This window comes from Cryptomeria japonica, chromosome 11, assembly GCF_030272615.1.
Source record: "Cryptomeria japonica chromosome 11, Sugi_1.0, whole genome shotgun sequence".
Classification (NCBI taxonomy): domain Eukaryota; kingdom Viridiplantae; phylum Streptophyta; class Pinopsida; order Cupressales; family Cupressaceae; genus Cryptomeria; species Cryptomeria japonica.
The window spans coordinates 592,745,362-592,757,404 of NC_081415.1; positions in this window are offsets into that span (position 1 = coordinate 592,745,362).

Consider the following 12,043-nt stretch of genomic DNA (forward strand, 5'->3'; position numbering starts at 1 on the left):
CTATGATTTGGTGTTTTCCGATGTATTCGGATAAATATAGTTATATTTTGACAAATGAGATTATGTATGATTAAAATAAAAGTATTTAAATTACAACATTATTGAAAGTGTAATTTGTGAAATAAGGGTGTAATTTGCAAGTTAGAGATGATTGAATTATTTGGTTATATAATCTGTTTTGGGGAAACTATGGGAATAATGTTTATAGGGAAAGTGTGAATTTTATGCTTAAAATATAGTTTATTTCATGGTGTATGTATGTATGTATGTATGTATGTATGTATGTATGTATGTATGTATGTATGTATGTATGTATGTATGTATGTATGTATGTATGTGTATGCATGTATGTATGTATGTATGTATGTATGTATGTATGTATTTAGATTAGTATAAATGTTATCTCATATAATTAATTAATCATGTGGTTAAGTTCTTTAGTTATGAAATATAATTTTATGAATTATAATAGATTCAAATAATTGAATATAAATCGCAGGTGTTATGAAATTATAAATGAAATTTAATGTTTGAGGAGTACATTGGTGATGCATAATTCATAATTTTAGATTATGGTGCTTGATTTAATAATTAGAATTTATTTCTTCTTCCAACTGAGACCAGTATGGAAATGTGTTTTGTATTTTAGGTGAATCTTGTACTTGAATTTCAATTGGTTGAGGTAGTTAGTTGAGTATGCAAACCTTTTAATTATAGTCTTGTTACCTTTAATTTAGCATTAAGTTATACTTGTTCTTAATGATAACACAATGATGAATGAATAGTACCCAACCGGTACTAAGAGGGGGGGTGAATCAATACAAACAAAAACACACTCTTGAACCGGTTTGTCTGCAGACACTGTGCATTGACAGACAAACAGTGACATCGATCCTTAAACAGAGTACAATCGGCAAAACCCAGAATAACTGAGACAAGCATAAATCGGTTGACACTTATCTTCTCATACAATCTAACACTTCATTTCCATTTCACCCTAATGCATGAACAGGTAATCTACCATCAAAGATATACATATAAGCAACTAGATCAACATGATTCACTGCTAGACATGCTAGACATAAAATAATATAGCATCACATGAAAAAGACATCACACATGACACACATATTTTTCACGTGGAAACCCAACTGGGAAAAACCACGGTGGAAATGAATACCCACAAGCTTGTTTTTGAACTCTTTGGAAGTCTGCTCTGTTAGGAGCCTTGTTTGGTTAAAGACTGATACAATAGGTTCTGTAAGGAACCGGTCCTGTTAGGGATCACTCGGTTAAGGGATGGCTAGAATACTTGGTTAAGGGTTAAACCCTGTTAAAGGTTACCTTGTTAGAGGATTTCAAGAACTCAATGGTTTTGAGTCACCCTGTTAAAGGATTTATAGCAAGCCTGTTAAAGCTACCCTGTTAAGGGATTTCTCAATTGTTGAAGTGGTTAGAGATCAACAGGTATTTCAATGATCTGGTAACAGCACTCAATGCCAATGCAGGTTTGCTTAAGCTCCTCTTCACCTTCTGCACTTACACTCTGCAGGTATCACTTCTTTCCTTTGGTCTAGCAAGAATCATGTATCTCTTCTCTTGGATACACACACAACTTTTGCCAACAACCCTAGAAAGAGTCACAACAACGACCTTATAGGAAAATAGATAGGTCGGTAGCATAAACCCTAAACCCTAAACCTATTAGGTTAAGGAATTCAAACGGTTCAATCCTAACCGTTGAGCACATTGCATTAATCTCCATCGTTCGTTTTCCACCGATTTCATGGCAGCTGATAACCCATCACACGTTATCACCGTTTATAGACTTCACACATTCCCGAGGTAGATAGGAACAATCTCCTTCATGCAAGATCCTTCACGCACATAAGGCTTACATGGCAACAAGATCTGTTCTTTGTTATCATGCTAACTCATCACACAAAGTCACTGGTTGAGCCACACAGGCTTGAAGCACTTCAATTGAAAACCCTAAAGTTGAGACTAGTAACCGGTAGTCATACAGCGCTTCCATGTGCCGGTTCCCATAACCATATGTTGGTTCACCTTGAACAAGCACACCGCTTCACTTTGGCACAAATGTCGGTTCACAATGTTATACCGGTTCTCTTTTTTCATCATATTGACATCAATGACAACACACAATATCATTATGTCCTCATACCGGTTCACATAATGCCAACAATCTCCCCCTTTGGCATTGATGGCAATATACAAAGATATCTTTCTGCTTCACATCTTCTCCCCCAATTTCTGTAGATATCTTCTCCGCTTCACATCTTCTCCCCCTTTGACAACAATGTCAAAGTGGAGGCACAAGATTCCCTGTTCCATTATGTTGCTCCCCCTGAGGAGTAGCATCCTTCATCACATCAATCCAAAATAAATTTGACTATGCAATACCTGACTAATGTGGAGCAGATGCCTTTAGTTTACCTCCTGAAGGTGCAACACCCCTAATTCACCTCTTAAGTACATAAATGTAGCCTTTGGGAGAGGCTTGGTGAATATGTCTGCTAACTGCTCCTTACTAGAAACATGCTCTAGTGCCATCTCTTTGTTTTGAACCTTTTCCCTCAATAAATAATACTTAAGCTCAAAGTGCTTGGTTCTAGAATGTAAAACTGGATTCTTGGATATATTAATTGCACTTGTATTGTCACAAAATATACTTACCGGTTCAAATACAGGAACTTTGAAGCCATTTAATACATGCTTCATCCAAATTGTCTGAGTGCAGTTCATGAAAGTTACAACATACTCTGCTTCCGTTGTAGACTGAGAAATACAACTCTGCTTCTTACTCATCCATGAGACCAGTCTACCACCGAGAAAGAATGCATCACCGGTTGTGCTTTTCTGGTCTTCCACATTACCTGCCCAATCAACATCTATGTATACTTTCAAGTTGAAATCCTTGCTATATGGATACCACAATCCATAGTCAACAGTTCACTTCAAATACCTAAGAATCCACTTGACTGAAACCAAGTGGGATTCTCTTGGGCTTTTCTGGAACCTTGTCGTAATGCATACTGCATGTGCAATATCCGGTCTGCTATGCACTACATAATGCAATTTACCAATCATTCACCAGTATTCCTTCTCATCAACTAATGTTGAGTCATCCTCTTTGGATAGTTTACAACTAGTCACCATCGGTGTACCAACTGGTTTGCTATCTTCCATGCCAAAGGTCTTCAACACCTCTTTGACATACTTGGACTGAGTGATAAAGATTCCATCTTTCATCTGTTGGATCTGCAGTCCAATGAAGAACTTAATCTCCCCTATGAGTGACATCTCAAACTCTTTCTTCATCTCATCTGCAAACTCATGACTCATCTTGTCATCTCCACCAAAGATAATGTCATCAACAAATACCTCACAGATCAGGATCTAATCTCCTTCAGACTTCAAGTAGATATTGCTATATTCACGTGTTCTCTCAAATCCAATCTTCACAAGGTGGGAATGTAAACATTCATACCATGCTCTAGATGCCTGCTTTAGACCATATACGACTTTATGTAGCCTACATACCATGTCACTGTCTTCAGATAGGGCAAACCCATCTGGTTGCTCTATATACACCTCCTCTTCAAGTACACCATTTAGGAATGCAGATTTTACATCCATTTGATATACTTTGAAACTTTTAAAAGTTGCATATGCAAGAAGCATACGAACTCCTTCCAATCTGGCTATAGGAGCAAAGGTTTCTCCATAGTCTTCTCCTTCTTTTTGAGCATATCCTTTGCACACCAATCTGGCTTTGTTCCTAATCACTATGCCATCCTCATTCAGCTTATTTCTGAAGACCCATTTGGTACCAATGACATTTTTATGCCCTGGTCTGGGTACCAAAGACCATGTACCATTTTTCTCTATCTGGTCAAGTTCCTCTTCCATTGCCTTGATCCAGTCTTCATCTTTATGTGCCTCTTTGAATGTTTTAGGCTCAAATTCAGAGATCATACATGAGTTTTCTCTAACCTTTCTTCTTGTAAGGATTCATTCATCCTTATCTCCTATGATCTGCTTAGGATCATGATTCAGCTTGACATACCGAGGAATGGTCTTGATAGATTCCTCTTGCTTTTCTTCTTCATCCTCATCTCCGTCAGTATCAGCATCTGTGTCTACCGGTGTAGGAACATTGTTATTGGTACTTGGTTGACTAACAACCAATTCCCAGAAGGTTGCAACTGGTTCCCAGAAGGTTGCAACCGGTTCATTTACCGCTTGCTCATAGCCGGTTTTCTTAGTTTTCTCAGAGGTCTCATCAACTCTTACATTGATGCTTTCCATAATTCTCTGAGTCCTATTGTTGAAACACTTGAGAGCTTTACTCTTGGTGGAATACCCTAAGCATATTTCCTCATCACATTTAGCATCAAATTTGCTCTGGTGTTCACTCCTCTTAATGTAACATTTGCTACTAAACACTCTAAAGTAGCTAACCACAGTTGTCTTGCCGGTCCAATACTAATAAGGAGTTTTATCCTTACCTTTCTTGATGAGTACCCGGTTCATTTTATAGACTGCAATGCTCACCGCTTCTCTCCAAAATGTGTGAGCTACCTTTCCTTGAATCAACATGGTTCTAGCTGCTTCAACCATAGTCTGTTTATTCCTCTCTGCTAGGCAATTCTGTTGTGGAGTTCGGGGAGCAGACAGTTGCCTCTTGATGCCATGTTCTTCACAGTACTTGTTGAATTCATAGGAAGTGAATTCCCCTCCTTGATCAGTTCTCAGGCACTTGATCCTTTTGCCACTTTCCTTCTCCACTAATGCTCTGAAAGGTTTGAACTTTACAAAAGCTTCAGACTTATCTTTCAAGAATGTGACCCACATCATTCTTGAGAAGTCATCAGTGAGAATCATGAAATACCTATCACCCTGCACACTCCTAGTTTTCATAGGACCACACAAATCAGTATGCACAAGATCAAGCAGATTGTCAGCAGTGAAAGATTTACCTTTAAAGGTTGAGGAAGACATTTTCCCCAATTGACATTCTCTGCACAAGGTATTATCTGGTTTGCTTAGCACTAGCAATCCTCTAACTGCCTTGATCTTACTAGCCTTCACAATGTTATCAAAGTTTACATGGCAGAGTCTCCTATGCCATATCTAGCTATCATCAAATTTAGCCATGAGACATGTACTTATATTTGCATTCAGCTGAAATAGATTACCTTTGGTTTGCATGCCAGTGGCCACCAATTCTCTATTCTTTCCTTTGATTCTGCACACTACATTCTTGAATTCCAGAGTGAGACCACTATCATTCAGCTGGGCAACACTCAGAAGGTTGTGTCTGAGACCATCAACCCAGTACACATTGTCAGCACTACTCTTTCCATTCAGAGAGATGGACCCTCTTCCTTTGACCATGCATGGTGCATCATTACCAAAGCAAACCACACCACCATCATATTCTTCCAAGGATAGAAACTTGCTCCGGTCACCAGTCATATGATAAGAATAGCCACTGTCAATGATCCACTCATTGGAATTATCAAACTAGGAGACAAGAGCCTTCTTGTCTGAGACGTCTTCCTTGACATCAACAAACACAATATCTTCATTTTCTTCATCCTCTGATTCCTCATCTGTGACACCTTCATCAACTGCCACAAAACAATTTCTCCAATTTCCTCCTTTGAATTTCTTGAACCTTTCCGGTTTGTCCTTGTTGTCGCCATTAGGAGAATTTATAGCAATATGTCCTATCTAGTTACAAGAAAAGCATTTCAAAGGAAGCTTACCTCTATATTTGTCGGTTCCTTTAGGAAGTTTCTTAGCAAGGAGAGCTTCAAATGCCATCAGAATCTCCTCATCATCCATTTCTCTACTCTGTCTTGGTTCACCACTAGTGCTAGCTTCTTTTCCTTTTCTGGATGGTACAATAGAAGCTTTAAAAGTTCATTCAGTCTTTGAAACACTACCATCAAAGCTATTTAGCTCATAGGCTATCAATTTTGCAATGATGGAGTCTAGGGACACCTTAGTCTTGTCTATTGATCTCAACTCCTGAATAGCAGCAACCCTTATTGCATAGACCGGCAATAGGGATCTCAGGACTTTTCTTACCACAGTGGAATCTTCCATTTTACCACCTACACTCTTGATATCTCCAACAACGGTTTTGATTCTTATTCCATACTATTGAATGGTCTCACCTTCAACCATCTGCATGTCTTCAAACTTCCCTCTAAGGCTTTCTTCCTTAGCTTGTTTTACATGCTCATCACCGCCATAGATATTTTCAAGAGTATCCCATACCTCTTTGGGATTTACCTTATCTTGGACATCAATAAACTCAATGTCAGATAAACTACTAATTAGGGCTTCCATGACTTGCCCATTCTCCTGCATCTCTCTCTTCTGGTCATCGGTGAGAGTACCGGTAGGGGCAATATAGGCATTCTCAACATAGCTCTAGTGTTGAGCACCCATGCTTCTGATGAATATCTTCATTCTGTCTTTCCATATACTAAAATTTTCTCTGTTAAACTTTGGACCTTCCCTCTTCATCATTAGACTGGGATCTTTACCTCAAGCGGTTAAGCTTATAACACAGAGGACCTGGAGGACACTCTGATACCAATTGATAACACAATGATGAATGAATAGTACCCAACCGGTACTGAGAAGGGGGTGAATCAATACAAACAAAAACACACTCTTTAACTAGTTTGTCTGTAGACACTATGCATTGATAGACAAATAGTGACACCGGTCCTTAAACAGAGTACAACCAGCAAAACCCAGAATAACTGAGACAAGCATAAATCGGTTGATACTTATCTTCTCATACAATCTAACACTTCATTTCCATTTCACCCTAATTCATGAACAGGTAATCTACCATCAAAGATATACATATAAGCAACTAGATCAACATGATTCACTACTAGACTAAAAAACAATATAGCATCACATGAAAAAGACATCACACATGACACACATATTTTTCACGTGGAAACCCAATTGGGAAAAACCACGGTGGGGATGAATACCCACAAGCTTATTTTTGAACTCTTTGCAAGTCTGCTCGGTTAGGAGCCTTGTCCGGTTAAAGACTGATACAATAGGTTCTGTTAGGAACCGATCCTGTTAGGGATCACCCGGTTAAGGGATGGCTAGAATACCCAGTTAAGGGTTAAACCCTGTTAAAGGTTACCTTCTTAGAGGATTTCAAGAACTCAATGGTTTTGAGTCACCCTGTTAAAGGATTTACAGCAAGCCTATTAAAGCTACCTTGTTAAGGGATTTCTCAACTGTTGAAGTGATTAGAGATTAACAAGTATTTCAATGATCTGGTAATAGCACTCAATACCAATGTAGATCCGCTTAAGCTCCTCTTCACCTTCTGCACTTACACTCTGTAGGTATCACTTCTTTCCTTTGGTCTGGCAAGAATCACGTATCTCTTCTCTTGGATACACACACACAACTTTTTCCAACAACCCTAGAAAGAGTCACAACATCGACCTTATAGGAAAACAAATAGGTCGGTAGCATAAACCCTAAACCCTAAACCTATTAGGTTAAGGAATTTAAATGGTTCAATCATGACCATTGAGCACATTGCATTAATCTCCATCGTTCGTTTTCCACCGATTTCATAGCAACTGATAACTCATCACATGTTATCACTGTTTACAGACTTTGCACATTCTCGAGGTAGATAGGAACAATCTCCTTCATGCAAGATACTTCACGCACACAAGGCTTACGTGGCAACATGATCTGTTCTTCGTTATCATGCTAACTCATCACACAAAGTCACCGATTGAGCCACACAGGCTTGAAGCACTTCAACCAGAAACCCTTAAGTTAAGACTAGCAACTGGTATTCATATAGTGCTTCCATGTGCCGGTTCCCATAACCATATGTCGGTTCACCTTGAACAAGCACACCGCTTCACTTTGGCACAAATGTCGGTTCACAGTGTTATATCAGTGGTGTTATACCGGTTCTCTTTTTTCATCATATTGACATCAATGACAACACACAATGTCATTATGTCCTCATACCGGTTCACATAATGCCAACACTTAAGAGGCAAAGGGTGGATAAGAACGAAGAGGAAGAGTACTAATTCTTTATGTTAGAGGCTATCCCTTAGAAGCATTAGCTATCACCAATAAACTCTTCCATGAAGATATTAGATTGAAATTAAGATTCATTTTTTGGTAGAATTAGGTGTGAGTGCTTTAGTGATGTATTTCCTTGGTATTAATCTAAGTTCAAATTGTAAGATATAAATTATATCTAGCACTTTATATTTTCTTAATGCTCCTTGGTATCTTATTGGTTTACATTAGTGTGTTTTGTGGCCTTGGTGTAGATTTGTAGGGGAACTTTTGTACAAATGAATTTTTTATCAACGTTATCTAGGACTTCGTCTCTATTTCACCTAGTGGGTGGCAACCGACAAGAGAATTGTCTGGGGTAGGAGACCCTAGAAAGGGTTGCGTACCCGCTTTTGTTATAATTTTTTTAAGTCGAATTATGAAGTCTCTGCGCATTCACGTAGGCAAGGCCATCTGCGATGAGCCCCTGAGACTGTAGGGCTAGCCCTTAGGTCTAGCTCTTTTTTATTGTCTGGTCTTGTCACTCTTCCTATGTTATATGTTTACCCTTGTGAGATCAATGGTGGATGTTTGACCCATTTAAAGTCATTGTATGATTTATCATGTTGAACATATATCTAACATTTGATAGATCTAATGTGTGCATCTAGTGATGTAGGTTTGTGTGTAGGAATGTGCGGCGAGTCAAGTCATGTACTGTACCGGAAAGAGAAATCTTAGGTATGAGGTGATAGGTTTACTAGTTGTGTGTTGTTTAAATTAGAATTCATAATGTTACAATGTGTACGATCATATTCCTTTTTAGTAATGTTGCAATATGTTGTTTAAAACAAAATTGTTGTTACTTTTTAGTGGTGTTCACTTGGGTAAGAAATGGGCATTACATTGTGTTGCCCCCATATTTGGCCTACCTAAAATTTGAACTTCAAATTGATCCCAAGGTTGAATGAAGGTCCAATGGGAGTTATGCGTAAGTAATGAGTGTGTTGTCCAAGGTCATTACTAGTCAAAATATGAAAAATAGAATATTTTTTAGAATTACCATGAATTGAGGGAGATCAATTGACAATCAAGATCTAAGCGTCATTTTGTATCGCATGGCCAACTGTCACCTGAACCCAGTTCATACTTTATCATATTTTAAACTTTTAATTTTTGGTGTTTGTTGCCCCAAAATGATTAAAATATCTCATCCTAGGATTCATCATGAGGTGTAAATAATTGTGTGGACCTTTTTCCCTTCTATTGATGCGTGTTTCAAATTTCAAGACCTAACTCCCTACCGTTTGAAAGTTATGTCTTTTTTCTCCAGCCAGAGCAATAAATTTAGAATATTTAAATTATTTCTCAAATAATAGTTTAATATTTTAAATTATTTTAATATGTCTGGTCATTTGCGATAAAAAGTTTTCTAAAAACATCAATTGCATTCCTCCTTGATTCCTCTCTGTGATTAATGGTTTCTGAGGTCAAAATCACAACCTTTGAAGCAGAAGGTTAGAAATGCTCACTTTTTTAGCATTCTTAACCTCATTTCTTAACCTTTTGCCAAAAAGGTTAGAAATGCTTAGTTTTTTAGCATTCTTAACCCATATTTCTAACCTCTCCCAAAAAGGTTAGGAATGCTCCAAAATTGAGCATTTCTAACCTCATTTCTTAACCTCGCGGGCCCCACTTTGTCAAGAATGTTAGAAATGCTCCATTCTAGAGCATTCTTAACCTCTTTCATGAATTTTAACAAAAGAAAGAATAGAAAAAAGGAAAGAGCTTCAAATTCTAGGTTATGAATGTGCTTGGATGTAATGAAAAGAAAGTGATTTTCGCCTGGTGGTTGTAGTGATGAAAGAATATACACATAATGTATTTCACTAGATTTTGGAAATTTGCAGATGTTTGTAATTGGTCGGGTTTTTGACTCCATCATCCCAGCCTGTGCAAAAAGGGAATTTTGGAACACGACATGGACACTCATCACAACATAGAAGATAGTTTGTTGAAGCATTTTTTAAAACATTACAACAGATGCAAGTGGAAAATATTCAGTGAAGACTCATCCACATCTTCGCCAATGGGAGCTTCGAACCAGATTGAAGATACAATTGTTTCTGTCAAATATTGGAATTTGATATGCATGTAAACCGTGGGAGCAAAAAGAAGTACACCACATGATGTTTTAGGAGCTTTGTATGCAGAATGAGGAACATACTAATGGCACGTGAATTGTCTAATAAAATGCCTTCACGAGATGTCACCTCATCATGGTGAGCAGAGACTGCAGAATTAACGCCCAATTAACTTCACAAGCAATCTCCCTTCTCCTTCATTGGCTTATGTCATCCAACACCATGATGATACTGTGTTTAAAGTTTGAATATGCAATGAGGAAAACATACTAATGACATGTGAGTTGTTTGACTGAATGCCTTGAAAGAAATGTGGTATGGTTTAGAAGAGAGTCCGTAGAGAAAAAGATAAGGAATTTGTAGTTGAAAAGGTCTGATAAAACTACGCATTACAATCCAAAAATGGCAATCTTTCTACCGCAAGCCAACAAGGAAGCCATCAAGCTAGTCACGATTTTTAGTAAGGCACAGAGGATAAAGGAATTTTGCCAGTCCATATGCAGATCGTGAAGGCATAGACAACATGCGAACTATTTGACAAAATGCTCCAAAGAGATGTATTGGCAGGTGTAAACCCGAATTCCACGATTAGTGAATGATGATTTGTTAAAATGTGATTATAATTGCAGCCACTCTGGTACTCATGGATGCATATTAAAATGTATAGACAAGGTGTTTAACTGTTTGACAAACTGCCTCAAGGAGATATGGAACACGTTGAATGCAAATCATGGAAATTTTTGACATTGCACGTGATTTGTTTGACAGAATACTCGGCAAAAAGTGGAGTATTTGACAGTATACCACATAACATGCAATAATGGAATTGTCTGACTAAATGCGTTAAGGAAGATGGTCTCATTTCATGCAATGATCACAAGATATACAGAAGATTAAACCGTGATATAGAGTGATTTCATCAGAGGTTGTCAGCAAACCAAGGTGATAGTCATTTAAGCACAGAAGATAGAGGGATTGCGTCAAATGTTGTAGTCGCAACTGCTTTAGTAAACATGCATGCATTGTGGACTTGGCAAAATAAGGCAGTAGGCTGGTTTTATTCATGTAGAAGGTTCTCTTAGATATTATTGCTGATGATTGCAATGCATGGAGGGATGTTCGATCGTATTTTGATGTGTCAAGAGACTTTGCATCAAGTGGCTTGATATCGACTTTTATGCAATTGTTCCTAAAATTAAAAAATTGAAACAAATCGACAATGCATGTGCTCGGGTTAAAACATTGAAAATGTGACATCCAGTAAGTGTTTGGGAGATGATATTTAAAATCTCAATTTGAGGAGTAATTTAAAATAGCCTCTATTAAAGACTCATCTCTTGTAAATCCTTTTGGGATGATGGATTTGAGAATTATGATGAGAATTTGAATGGATTTATGTACATTTTTCAATTTCCATAGTGCTGATATGCATTTAATTACAAAAGATGGATATTTAATTGCATGCAAAGGAGCAACTTTCCAAGTTGGAGTTGGAGTGATTTTCCTTGAAGATCAAGTTATTTATGATTGCAAAATGAGCACAAATGAATTTCCTAGATGAAGTTTGTATATACTCGACCTCAAAATCATTTTGTTTGTTTAGAAGTACTCTGGTCACACACACCAGAAGTGGAATCATGGACATTGATAAAATGTCTTGAAGAGATGTCATCTCGAAGGATGAGATGTAATGATTACAAAATGTGCATAATATAAAGGTTTATGGATCAATGTTGGCTGTAACATAGCAAAGTCAAATCAAGGTCAGATATTATACTTGGGGAATGTGC